The 14,138-nt window shown below is 46.4% G+C and overlaps 1 protein-coding gene across 4 annotated transcripts in view; it reads left to right on the forward strand.

The window, feature by feature from the left end:
- The first annotated feature begins 10,600 nt into the window (after positions 1–10,600).
- The window catches only part of MAP4 (microtubule associated protein 4), a 183,233-nt gene continuing 179,695 nt past the window's right edge, over positions 10,601–14,138 (forward strand). For 2 of the 4 annotated variants that reach the window (XM_040628887.1, XM_040628888.1), the window contains exon 1: positions 10,604–10,620. The gene's annotated coding sequence lies outside the window, so the exon portion shown is untranslated. Of the gene's footprint in view, positions 10,621–14,138 lie in introns of all 4 variants that reach the window. The other 2 variants (XM_040628890.1, XM_040628889.1) reach the window with 2 other exon arrangements.

Raw genomic sequence — 14,138 nt, forward strand, 5'->3', positions numbered from 1 at the left:
TCACCTACTCTGCTGTTCACCCCACTGCTGGCTCTATCCTCTCCCTTCCTCTACTCTGGCTGTCAGATGACAAAGCCTCGCACACACACGCACACGCACACGCGCGCACGTGTGCACGCCTGTCCAGCTCCGTGGCTCCCCATTGTTTACGGAGGCAAACCAGATGCCCTTGTCTGTCTTTCCAGGCTGTCCCAGCTTGGGCACGGTTCAGCGCCTTGGCCTCCTCTCCTGCCACTCTGCCCCCAGAGTCCCCCTGCTGCCTCGCAGCTCCCCAAAGGGGCCTTGTATTTTCCCACTGCCCCGTTTTTCCTAGTGGAATGCCGTGCCCTCTATCCCTTTCCTTCTCTTTCAGGCTCATTTCCTAGGACTCCTCCTCTAAGAGACTACCCTTGACCCCTGCTACCATCCAGCCTCAGCAGAAACAGTTTCCCTACCACACCGTTTATCGAAGTCTGACTTGAATTACACAGCATTGTCTCCTCCCTCCCCCCAACATTTTATCGTGAAACGGTTGAAATGGACAGCAAAGTTGAAAGAATTTTGCAGTTAACACTCATTTCTCTAGCACCTTGTTACTACTGTTAACACTTTATCAAGCTTGTTTTTATTATGTATCTATTTATCTTTCCATGCTGCTATCCACCTATTATTAATCCATGTTTTTTGATACATGTCAAAATAAATTCTAGACATCAGTACACTTCTCTTGAAATATTTTTAGATGTATACTATTAATCAGAGTTTGATATTTTTTATGTTTTTCCCCCTATTTTTTAAAAGGATTTTAGGGGCATCTGGGCGGCTCAGTTAGTTACGCGTCTGCCCTCGGCTCGGGTCATGATCTCAGGGTCCTGGGATTGAGCCCCGCTTTGGGCTCCTTGCTCAGCAAGGAGTCTGCTTCTCCTTCTCCCTCTGCCACACCCCCTTGCTTGTGCTCTCTCTCTCTCTCTCAAATAAATAAATAAAATCTTTTTAAAAAATTTATTTCAGAGAGAGAAAGAGGGAGAGCATGAGCGAGCAGGGGCAGGGGCAGAGGGAGAGAATCCCAAGCAGACTCCACACCAAGTGCGGAGCCACAGGACCCTGAGATCATGCCCTGAGTCGAAATCAGGAGTTGCACGCTCAGCCCACTGAGCCACCCAGGCGCCCCAACAGTTCTTTTCTATTTTGATATGAAATTCAAACAAAATGAAATACACAAATCTTAAGTGTATATTTGCTGAATTTGGACAAGTGCAAACACCTGTTCAATCCAACTCCTATTAACATATGGAACATTATCATCACGCAAATAGCTCCCCAGCAACCTCCTCCCTACCTCCGCCCCAGGCAACCACTCTTCTGATGGTTTTTCCTGTTCTAGAACGTCATATAAATGAAATCACATAGTGTGTACTCTTACGTAAGGCTTCTTCTACTCAGCATGTTTTTGAAATTCAGACCTGTTACATAAAAGCAGTTGTTTGTCTCTTTTTGTTGCTGAGTAGTATTCCATTGAATGGAAGTACTATAATTTTCACTTATCTATTCACCTGTTGATAGATGTCTGGGCTGTTTCCTGTTCGGAGCTATTAAGAATAGAGCTGCCCATTGTCAACTACAATTAAAAAAAATAGAGAATATTGTTGCTGTGAACGTTCTTGAACAAATCTGTGTAGATGTATGTTTTAATTTTCTTGGCTAAATACCCAGGGCTGGAATTAAGTTTGCCTTTTTCTTCCTCTGGATTGTGAGCTTTTTGAGGGCTGATTTATCTAGTCTCTAGCTCCAAGCATGATGCCTTGGTACGTGATAGGTTCTCTGTAGACATTTGTTGAAAGGAAACGTAATTCAAGCACAACATAATTTTCCCATCTTTTGTACAATATGTACCTCCCATTTGACACACTACGGGCCTGGTAACATATGAGCATTGTTTCTTTTAATCTTCTAATGAGCCTCTGAGCTAAGAATTAGTCCTTATCACAAGTTAGGAAACAGGCCGAGAGAACCTAGGTGAGCTGTTGGAGGTCACAATGCAGGTGAGGGGAAGAGTCAGAATTTGAAAGTGACAGTGTGGGAAGCCTCTATGCTGTTTTGCTTCTCTGAAGACCTCAGCTCCTTTAGCTGGAACCCTTGGCATGACTGTCCCAGTTCACCCTTTACCTACTCTCAACAACCAGGCAAGGTAGGCCCTCTCCCTTCCCTCTATTCCCATTAGTCATGAATACTTTTTCTGGTGGAGCTCCAGAACTCTCGCGTAGCTTGACAGAGGCCCAAACTGCACTCCTACAGATGGGAGGCATTTAGTTTACCTCAAAATGCTGAGCGTCAGGAGGTAAATGTGGACAGACTCGATGACTAAAATTCACATCCGTAGTGAGGGGCAGATGGACACCCCATGCCTCCTGAGGGGATGCCCTGAGAGGGACACGCCATCACTCCTGCAATATTCCAGACTGCAATGCATAACCTGAATGCAACCGTGAGAAAACATCAGACGCCCGAATGAGATACATTCTTAAAAAAAAAAAAGAGCTGTGTCCTTCAGAAGTGTTAATGTCATAACACACACACACATACACAGGCACAGGCTGTGAAAATGTTCCACATTAATGGAAACTAAAGAGACATAACAGCTGAATGTGATATTTGATCTGACACTGGATCCTGTTCAGGAGGAGAAAAAAAAAAAACAACCAAACAGGACATAACTGAGTCAAGTGACAAAACTGGAATATGGATGGTTGATTAGGTCAAACTCCTGAGCCAATTTAAATTTTTTTAAAAGATTGTATTTATTTATTTATTTATTTATTTATTTATTTATTTATCTGGTAGAGAGAGAGCACGTGCAGTGGGGGAGAGGGAGAAGCAGGCTCTCTGCTGATCAGGGAACCCAACACAGGGCTCGAGCCAAATGACTGAGCAAAAGGCAGAACTGAGTTGATGTAAAAGATTGTATTTATTTATTTATTTATTTATTTATTTATTTATTTATTTATCTGGTAGAGAGAGAGCACGTGCAGTGGGGGAGAGGGAGAAGCAGGCTCTCTGCTGATCAGGGAACCCAACACAGGGCTCGAGCCAAATGACTGAGCAAAAGGCAGACACTTAACCAACTGAGTCACCCAGGTGCCCCAGAGTCAATTTAAATGTACTGAGTTGATATCTGTATTGTGGTTATAAGATAGATCTTTATTATTAGGAATACACACTGAAGTACTTAGGGGTTAAAAGCCACCATGTATGTGATCGACTCTCTAACGGCTCTAAAAATAACTGGGTTTGGTGTGTGTGCGGTACTCAGAGCAACTGGGAAAAGTGCTGAGAAGAGGTGAATCTTGGTAAAGGATATCTGAGAGTGATATGTACTGTTTTTATCCTTGTATCTTTTCAGTCAGTTTGAAATGATTTCCAAACAGAAAGTTTAGAAAACGCTCCCCTGCCAAGTCTCTGGAATCCTAGTCGGTGGGGATCGTGCCAAGAACTCCGTGGACGTGAGCATCTCTTTCCTATGTTAGCTGGTCCCCAGCTGCCAAATGTGTGATCCCAAGCTAAGCGAAAATGTGCCAAGGAGCTCAGGCAGGCATCTTCTAAAAGAATCCCTTCATCTTTGTCCCCTGTCAGAACATCTTTCCCAGAGCAGGCTCTCATTAGAGGCTTGTTAAATCAGCCAGAGTTGGTTTCCGGCTTGTGAGTGATGATGGTGAACTCCGAATAGGTCTGAGGTCTGGGTCCTGCCTCCCTCTCTCCTGCTGATCTGCTGCATGACGTCAGCCTCCTTATCAGTGGGGTGACAGATTTGGACAAGAGCAGAGGTTGAGAGTTGACAACCCAAGAGCCACCAGTCCACAGATGTATTTGTCCTACACAGTATTTAATTAATTAATTAATGAATTAATTAATTTAAAAGTATTTTATTAGAGAGAGAGAGAGTGTAGGGGGCTGTGGGAGGGGAAGCAGAGAGCCTGACCCAGGGCTCTATCCCATGACCCATGAGATCATGACCTTAGCTGAAACCAAGAGTCTAATAGTCAACCAACTGACCTATCAGGTGCCTCCCCCCACTCTTTTATATTATGACCAGTCAGCTTTCTCATTTACAGTTTCTGCTTGGCCTTTGGACTGGAAGATCTCAAAGGACTGACTGCTCATTTCCCATCTTCTTTGACCATTTCCCATCTCTTTAGGGATTTCGGATGATGAACAAGAGGTTGGATAGTGAAGAGGGAGGTGAAGAAGAATAACAGAACCAAAATGAGAGTTGCCTCAAGTACATTGGCTTACAAAGGGCCAGACTGTGGTTCAAGACATTGCTGTATCCAGTGGAGCTCTAGATGGGATGGGATGCTTGGAGTCAGCTGGGAAGAAACTGGAAGGTTTTAATGGGACTGACGGATCAGGACAGAAGATGGAAGAAGGATTGAGGGAAAGTCAGGCATCTGGAGAGTGCCAAATACCTGCAACTGAGGGCATTGCTGTGAGCAGTCTTGGGGTCACTGCTAAGGGCAGTTGTGACTTGCAGCCAGGAAGTAGATCCTGGAGAGAAAAGGAAAAGAGAAAAAAATTCAAAAATCAAGGTGTAGTGGAAAGAGTACTGAGCAAGGAATCAAAGATGGTGGCTGTTTATTTCCAGATCTGCCACTTACTAATTGTGTGATCTTGGGCATATCACTCCACATTCCTGAATGTTTCCTCAACTTCAAAATACGGATGATGATATAAGTCCTGCCTATTTTAGTTATAGAAAGGCTAACCTACAATACCAGACAGCAAAGCACTTAGCAACTGGGGAAGCACCATCCCAAAGTAAGATGAAATTTAGAAGGTGCAATTTAGTTTCAGAATTCCGGAGCTTGAAGGGCTGTTTGAGGGTCTGCAAGCCACTCAATTAACAAACCATGAGTCGGAGTCCCCAAGAAGAGAAATTACATAGCAAGTTTAGGGTAGAAGTGGGCACAGTGCTCCATTAGTTTTATTATTTTTTAAAGATTTTATTTTTATTTATTTGAGAGAGACAGAGAGAAGAGCACATGACCAGGGAGAGGGACAGAGGGAGAAGCCGACTTCCCGCTGAGCAGGGAGCCCAATGCAATGTGGGGCTCCATCCCAGGACCCTGAGATCATGCCCTGAGCTGAAGGCAGCCGTTGACCAACTAAGCCACCCAGGCACCCCGCATCATTAGTTTTAGAGTAGAACCCCCTCTGAGCTCCCTCTAGGGATGGGTGAATGAAACTAACCAAAGGAAGAGGGACTAGGGACCTACTGGGGGGATTTGTGTATAGGGAATGTCCTCAAAGTGTGTGTTTCATCATATCTACTTGAAAGGGACAGGTCTTTGTAACTAGTCCTGTGGTTACAGGAACAAGGAAACACTTAGCGAACCTTGGAAGTAGTAGTCTTATTTCAAGAGAAAGGAAGTTCCATATCGCACATTACATAGCATGCACAGTGAATGAAATCACTGTGAAAGTGAGAGGTGAAAAGACCATCTTGTTCTACTTCCCCCCAAAAAGATGGGGAACCTGAGGCCCAGAGATGGAAAATGGCTTGCCCAAGGCCACACAGCTTGTTCCTGGCAGAGCGGGGACTGTAATGGGGTTTCTTAACTTGTAGTCCAGGGCTTTTCCTCTATGTGCCAGTTCAGATTGCATATGGCGGCAAGTAAGAGAGACTAATGGTGGCTTACACCAATGGAGATTTATTGACTCATGATGGCCTTAAGAGATAGGGGTTAGTTTTCTCACTTTACAGGAGGTCCAGAGGGGCACAATCAGATTAGTGTAACTGCTGAAGGATACTAAGGACCTAGTGTCCTCCTATCTTCCTGCTCCTCACCCTCAGCCCATGCAGCCCATGACTTTTGTCCTTACTGTCTTTAAATGGCTGCATCGCCTCTAGGCATTGTGTCTGTATTCCAGCGGAGTTTGTCTCTCTCTTTTTTTTTTTTTAAAGTAGGCTCCACGCTGGGCTTGAACTCCCAACCCTGAGATCAAGACCTGAGCTGAGATAAAGAGTTTAACACTCAACTGACTGAACCACCCCGGAGCCCCTGAGTTTGTCTTTTTTTTTTTTTTTTTAAGATTTTATTTGCTTATTTGACAGAGAAAGAGAGAGAGAGAGAGAGAGAGGGAACACAAGCATGGGTAGTGGGAGAGGGAGAAGCAGGTTTCCCGCTGAGCAGGGAGCCCGATGCCAGGCTTGGTCACAGGACCCCGGGATCATGACCTGAGCTGAAGGCAAACACTTAACGACCGAGCCACCCAGGCGCCCCAAGTTTGTCTTTTATAAAGACTTACCTGAAAGCTCATCCAGTGAGGCACATAGCCATCCCAACTGCAAAGCAGTCAGGGTAGGTAAGTATTTTAAGTATCCAGGCACTAAAGTAGGATGTAGCAGGAAGCTTTTGAGTTGTTAGTCTATAATGTTTGCATTATCACTACACTATACCGTTTTATTTGTTTATTAAAGGTTTTATTTTATTTTTTAAAGTAATCTTTACACCCAACATGAGGCTTGAACTTACAACCCTGAGATCAAGAGTCGCACGCTCCTCTGACTGAGCCAGCCAGGCATCCGTATGCTACACCATTTTAAAGATGAAAGAGGCGGGTGCAACAAGCTCCTGGCTGAAAATCAGAAAATAGGTTCAAGTCTGGATCCTGCCATTTTTTGTGGGTCTTCAACACGTCTCAGTTACCTCACTTGAAAAAGGTTTGGGCTAAATGACCCAAAAGATCCTTCTGGCTCTTAATTCTGTGACCCTATCCTAGTCAAATCCTAATCCATACACTTTTATTTCCCTCTCCCCATGGAATTCTAACATAAACATCATAAATTATGATAATAATTGGTATGTAAAAGTTGTATATTTATCTGACAAGTGTTGGTACTCGGAAATTTCAGCCAGAAATTCTTACCTTGAGAGCATCAAGGTATCTCCGTATATGTATTTTCTTCTTAATGTTGTCAAGTTTTGGAGTGACTGGGTGGCTCAGTTGGTTAAGCGTCTAACTCTTGATTTTGGCTCAGGTGTGTGCTGGGCATGGAGCCTGCTTAGGATTCTCTTCCTTTCCCTCTGCCCCTTGCGTCCACACTCTCTTTCTTAAAAAAATAAAAGCTGTCAAGTTTTATCATTTTTCTGAAAGGTTTTATTTATTTATTTATTTGACAGAGAGAGAGAGCAAGAGGGCACAAGCAGAGGGAGCAGCAGAGGGAAAGGGAGAAGCAGGCTCCCCCGCTGAGCAGGGAGCCCAGTGCAGGGCTCGATCCCCGGACCCTGGGATCATGACCCGAGCTGAAGGCAAACACTTAACTGAGCCACCCAGGCATCCCTATAATGTTTTTCTATAGAAGTCTTAAAACCCTATTGTTAAGGTTAATTCCTAGGTACCATATCGATTTTATTTTTTCCTCTCATATTTTGTAAATGATTACTGGTATATAGAAATGCTATTCCTTCTTGTATATTAACTTTATATGGAATAACCTTGCTGAACTCTTACTAATTCTAATAGTTTGTAGCTCTCCCCCAATTTTCTATGCAGAAAATCATATTATCTACAAATTAGAATAGGCAGTAGAAATGGCATGAGGAAGGTCCTGAGAAGGGAGAGTTCAAGAAACAAAGAAGGCAGGCGATGCTTTGCAGAGTGAGATGTAAGACAGGTGATGAGGGAGCCAGAGAGACAGCATCATTGCACAGGGTCCTGAAAACCATTTTCAGGATTTTAATGCAATGGAAAAACCACTGAAGAAGTTTCTGTTAAAACTGGAGGGAAGTCTCTATGGTAAGTCACTGGGTTCTGCTCATGTCTGTGTCTTCATCAACATTTTGGCCAAAATTTTGATGAATAAACATGAAGCACACTTTTCATGGATAATAAATACATTAGATAACCCTAAAATGTCGTATTGTGAACTTGTAGAGCCTCAAGAATGTATCCTTAGACATGGGACTGGATGTTTGCTAAGATCCTTTCCAACTCTGTTGCTGGAGTTCTATGCTTTCCATCCTGGGGACTCTGGCACTGGAGGAAGTGTTCTTTCCCATTGCAGGTGGGGAAACAGAAGGAACTGTACTTTGAGAAACAATCTCTTAGGGCAGATCCACGTTTACATGAATGATTCCACATATGTGGTGAGTGCTGTAATAGAGAGGCATAGAAGGGGTGCAGGAGGAGTGTATGAACTGGAGAGGATAGTGCCTAACTTGTGTAACTCGGACTGAAGCAAGTGGGAGGGAGGGCTTGGAAGTAGCTGTGGCAGTACGCAGGAAAGAGAAAAGGGACTGAGCCAGAAGAGCATCAGTCTTGGTGGACATGTTTCTGAGGCAGAAGGAGCATCTGGTAGGCCTGAGATGGGGAGAACGGAGGGAATAACTGAGAATGACTCTTGAGTGACTATCCTGAGATACACATAACATGGTGACTTTATTACCTTAAAGAAGGAAAGGAAAATTCCAACACTTTTGAATTTTCCTAGCCATTTGACTTAAGGAGGTCAAAGCTAATTCCACTCTTGAAGCCTGGTACAGACACTGAGGCTGGTTACTCGAGGCAGGAGGAAGGATCAGAGTAACTTTTTTAGTTCCCACCTGTGTGTTTCCCTTATAACAGTTAGGGTCCTGCTTGGACAAAAATCTGTGGGCTTTGGTATATAGTAATGCTACTTACACTAGGACAGGAAGTCTATTTTATTTACTTTTTTATAAATGACCCTCCCCGTGCGGCCCTTCCTGATATGCTGGTACTCATTCACCGTCTGTTGGATGAATGAATTCAGGCTTGCAATGGCAGTTCCCCTGCTTTGGAGTCCGGGTGTGAAAGAGGGGAAAAGCTTTGAGTTTGGTCGCACAACACCTGCCTTATGAATTGGTCTGCGACCTAGATCAGTCATTTCAGTTCTCTGTGGCTGGCCTAAAGTTCTTTCCAGGGCTCCAAATTCGTAGTACTCTGCCTTTTCCACTTAACTTTCTACTGTTCATTCCTTCGTATTTGCATAGGCTATAAATACTCCTTCATAGTATGAGTAATACTCTGTAAATGCTTGCTAAGTGCTAGGCACCAATCTAAGTACTTTATATGTATCAACACATGTAGTCCACCTAACAACCCTAATAAAGTAGGTGCCACTATTACCCATTTTACAGTTGAGGAAACTGAGGTACAGAGAGATTAAATATCTCCCTCAAGCTCACATAACTTGCAAGCAGCAGTTCCCAGATTTGTACACAGGGATTCAGGGTCCAGAGTCCAAGTTTAACTACCTCGCTATGCTACTTCTAGGTCACCCGAATAGGGACTGTGACAGAGGCAGGTGATGCATTATCTCATTTTTACTAAGGTAACTGAAGCTTAACTTCCCTACGGTTACACACAAAGGAGCAGAGCTTTCAACCAAGTCCAGTGTTCTGTCTGGTAACCAGCCTGCTCTACAGGCTGACTACATGGCCCCAGTGCCTGGTTGCCTGAGTTAAAGCACTACTCTGTCGATTGCTGGCTTGCTATCATTATGTCAATTACCAAACTGCTGTGTTTCTCATCTGTAAAATGAGAATGGGGACATTAACACCAATTGTAGGGCATTGTTGTGACAGCTAAGTGAATTCTTAGGTGTCACATACTTACACGAGCGTGCCTGGATATAATAAGTACTCAGTGGGCATTAGCCATCGCTTTTCCTTCTGGACTACTGGTATCCAGAAGTATAACGTGACCCAAACACTAATTTTAAGTTTTCCAGTGGCCACATTTTAAAAGGCAAACAACAACACAACAACAACAAAAAAACCCCATGAAATTATTTTAAATGTTTTCTTTAACCAAATATATCTAAAACTGTAATCAATTTTGTAATTAGTTATCCAGTTTATAATAAAATTTATAAAATTATGAATGAGATATATTTTTTGGTACTAAGTCTCGGAAATCTGATGTGTATTCTACACCCACAGCACACTTCAACTTGGACCAGCCACGTCACTTGTGGCTGGCTGCAGGGCAGCCCTGGAGGGGCCCCACACCCACGTCCCCGTCCCCCCACGGTTCCTTCCCGCGACCAGCTGGCCCGCGCCCTAGGCCCCGCCCCGCGCCCCGCCCAGGTTACATCACAGAGCCCGCAGGCCCCGCGGGCGGGGAGACCCGGGCCCCGGCCGCGTGTGCCCGGCCGCTTGCGTCCTCCCTGCTCTAAGCACCCAAGTTCTGAAAGGAATAGACGTCCACCACAGAGCCACGGCGGCCGTCACTCTACCAGCCGACCGCCCGGGCGCTGGCGGGCGGGAGGCGGGAGTCTGAAGCCCCCATGCGTACCTCGCCGCCAACCGCCCTCCGCTCGCGCCGCTACCGCGGCGAGGTCGAGGCGGCGGGGCCTGCGCCCATTGGCCTGCTACAGCCCTCCGCCCGCCTCCTCGCCGCGCTTATTGGTCGGAGCAGCGGAGCCCGCGGGATAGGCGGTGGCGGCGCTCCTCCCTCGCGCCGGCCCTCAAGAGGGCGACGAGGAAGCGGCCGCCTCCCTGCGCCCCGCCCCACGGGCTCGCCTGGTGGCTCCGGCTCCTCCCGACTTCTCCCGGCTCCTCCCGGCTCCTCCCGGCCCTCTCCCGGCTCCCTCCGGCTTCGGCTCCGGCGCGGCGGCGGCGGGTAGGTGCGGCGACAGGCGGGGCCCGATCGGAGGGGCGGCCTTCCCACTGTCCCGGGGGCTGCCCGAGCCGCGCCCCGCGGCCGCTCGGGACCCCGCAGGGCCCGCCCGAGGCGGAGAAGGGCGGTGGCCGCGGGCCTGCGGGACGCGGGGGCGGCGGGGCTGGGGGCCTGCGGGCGTGATCTTCCGAGGCTTTGGGGTGCTATCCGGGGGCCCCTCGGGGCGGAGCGGGCTGAGAGGACCGGGGCTTCGGGCGTCTGCAGCGTGGGGCCGAGCGGCATGCTTCAGGCTCAGGATGGGGCTGCGCTTGCGGAGAGAGGGTCGGCTGCGGTCTGGGGCCCTGGGTGGGGCCCGGGGACGTAGGAAAACTCAAAGGTCGTTCCGTGAGACTTTGGGGGGTCAGTTGAGGTGGGGCTGATTTGAGCTAGAGAGAGTGCCGAGTCTGGGGTTACGGGCGGGGCTGAGGGGCGGTCTGGAGAACCGGGCCCCAGTGTGGGCTCCGTGTGCGCGTCCCCTCCGGCACTGTTGGGGGCTGGCGTGTGTCTGGCTGCGGGAGGGCGAAGACGTCGCAGCAAGGGTGGGGATGGGAGGATTGGGACAGGGACCGGGAGGGGGCAGTTGGAAACGTTACCCAGAACCGAGATTGTGACTTAGCACTTGGACCAGATTCTCCGCTGGTGTGTTGCCTGAGCTCTTTTTTGGTGAAATTACCCTGTGGGGGAACGTTGGGGGTTTTTTGCTTCCACCCAGGAACGTGTAAATTAAATGCATTTGCTGCTTTTGGGAGGAGGCAGTCGTTACGCTTAGGTTTGTGCCTTAGCACCCAGACCCGGTGTGAAACGTGCTTCTCGGGAAGGTTAGTGTTACCCAGCTTTCTCCTGGAAACCCCCTTTCTCCTTTCCCTCCTCTGGTTCGGTTGCACTGTTGCTCCCCAGGGCCTCTCGATTCGCTCTCCCTGGCTGCATAGCATTGCAGTGTTTCTTGCTCTGTGTGCGTGTGTGTGTGTGTGTGTGTGTGTGTGTGTGTGTGTGTGTCCCGCCCGTTTCCCTGCTGCTGCGCTTTTGGCAACTGCCTCTGCTCTTTCCCAGGGATGGTTGTGGCATTGCATCAGGGGATATTTGTGCTTGTAATTTGCTCACTCAGCCCAGGAAGAGGGAGAATAGTATGCTGCAGAGATGGGAGGGGGGTGCCGTCAGCTCGGCTGGGTAGGCAGAGAAATGGGTGTGGTGAGGGAATACAGCTGCTCTAGGCCTATAGGGTAACACTGCCCAGTCATCAGCTCAAAGAGATTCAAAGAGCAGCAGCAACAGCTATTTTTATAAATCAGTCCTGAATCCAAGCTGAGCACATGGATTTAGAGTGAACAGTTGTCATGCTCTAAGTATTACCGGCTGGGTGTTTGGTAGACAACATTGGAGTTGCTAAGTGAGAATTGTACAGTGCAGCCGGTACTTTACTTGCAACTTTTTAACTTTGCTCTCCTCACCTCTCTGGGATGGGACCTCTGTCTTCAGGGGGTGTCTTTCCAATGCAGTGGTTTGATGGTCCAGACTACTCCTTTTCTAGTGAAATGTTTCTGTATCAGTGGTACTTTTCCTCTCCAGTTTGGCTTAAAAATAATAACACTATCACCTTTTGAGCACTTGCCATTCTCCAGGCCCTAGTTGTAGGTATTTGAGGTATTTGTTTACAGATGGGGAAGTTGAGACTAACAGGAGTAAGGGTCACACAGATAGTAATGTGGCAGAACTGACATCCACATCAAGGCCTCTCTCACTACCCCCCCCCCCCCCCCCCCCCAGCCGCAACCCTCATCAAAACACACAGCCAGGAGTTCAGAAACACGAAATTTTTGGTTCACACAGGGGTGACTCAAGCGCTCGAGAATTTATTCATGCAAAGTAATCTCACCAGAAACTGATAAACCAGATACCAGTTTATTTACACTGAAAGTATAAAGTGCCATGTACACAATTGGAATTAATTATCCATTGGCTAGGACACCTCCTTTGTTTCTGGGCAGCCAAATCAGTAATAAAAAGGCCATTGATTATAGAATGGGAACTAAGGGCCCTGGATGTTCTTAGGGGATGTTTTAACCAAGTTATTGAATCCTAGTGAATCTTGCTGCTTTTCCCATTGTATGAACAAATTTATTAATTTTGACAGTGCTGGGAAGATTCTAAAAACATTTTCCCACCTTGTCTGGTTTTTTTTTTTAAGTCATCTCTTCATATATTTGTCATCTCAGCCTGTTTAACCTGTGTTAAAATTCGCAAGTTTACAAGTAAGTTTACATTACATATTAAAAAGTCATTTTCCATTGTTTGCTGACAGTGAAGGAAGCACCTGGATTTTCTTCTCTAGGTGGCTTAGCTCTTTTTATTTTTTATTTTTCTTGAGGATATGAAAACTTTTTATTAATTACATACTCTGGCTTTCAGGAGAGAGTAGGACAGGTTTCCCAAGCTTGCTCGAAATGGATTGAGAACTGGGAAAGATCCTGCCTTGTGGTTTTAATTTTGGTTATAGGGTGGGGGTGTTTGTGGAAGTGAGCGTTCCCTTGTATGGGGGGGGGGGCTTGTGTGATTTGAACTTCTCACCCACGTCAGGATAGGTGACTTAGCTTTAGTCAGAGAGTTCTTCCTGATTTCAGTGTCTTGTTCTTTTTCCCAATTGATCCATCCTTTGTCTCTTGAAGTTTTTGCTGTTGACCCTTCAAATATAGGGCATCTTCTTCCTTCTCCTTCTCTTCCTCCTTCTCTTCCTTTTTTTTCTTCTTTTTTTTTATAATTACGTTAATTAAATTAATTTATTTATTTTAAGATTTTTAAATTTATTTGAGAGAGAGATAGCCAGCCAGCGAGAGAGGGAACACAAGCAGGGGGAGTGGGAGAGGAGGAAGCAGGCTTCAGCAGAACAGGGAGCCCAATGCAGGGCTCAATCCCAGGACTCTGAGCGGAAGGCAGACGCTTAACCTTTTTTCTTTTTTTTTAAATTATTTTTTTAAAGTAATCTCTACCCCCAACATGGGGCTCAAACTCAGGACCCTGAGTTCTAGAGTTGCATGTTCGGTCCACCAACTGAGCCAGCCACGCGCCCCCCTTCTTCTTCTTTTTTCCTTTTTTTTTTTTTTTTTTAAGATTTTATTTATTTATTTGACAGAGAGAGAGAGACAGCCAGTGAGAGAGGGAACACAAGCAGGGGGAGTGGGAGAGGAAGAAGCAGGCTTCCAGCGGAGGAGCCTGATGTGGGGCTCGATCCCAGAACGCCCTGAGCTGAAGGCAGACACTTAATGACTGAGCCACCCAGGCGCTCCCACTTCTTCTTTTTTTAAAAATTAAGCATGGTTAATTGATGTGTCGGTTTCATTTTTCCTTAAAAAGCAAGGAAATCTGAGGAACATTTTGACCTAATGGAAGTCATCTGGTGGTTCATTTGATTTGGTCAATTTGAAAAGGAAATCGAGTAAATGACACTAATTTCACTTTGTTCTTCTAAATGGCACTTTTTTTAAAAA

Source organism: Ursus maritimus, unplaced genomic scaffold (genome assembly GCF_017311325.1).
Source record: "Ursus maritimus isolate PB19 unplaced genomic scaffold, ASM1731132v1 scaffold_14, whole genome shotgun sequence".
Taxonomy (NCBI): domain Eukaryota; kingdom Metazoa; phylum Chordata; class Mammalia; order Carnivora; family Ursidae; genus Ursus; species Ursus maritimus.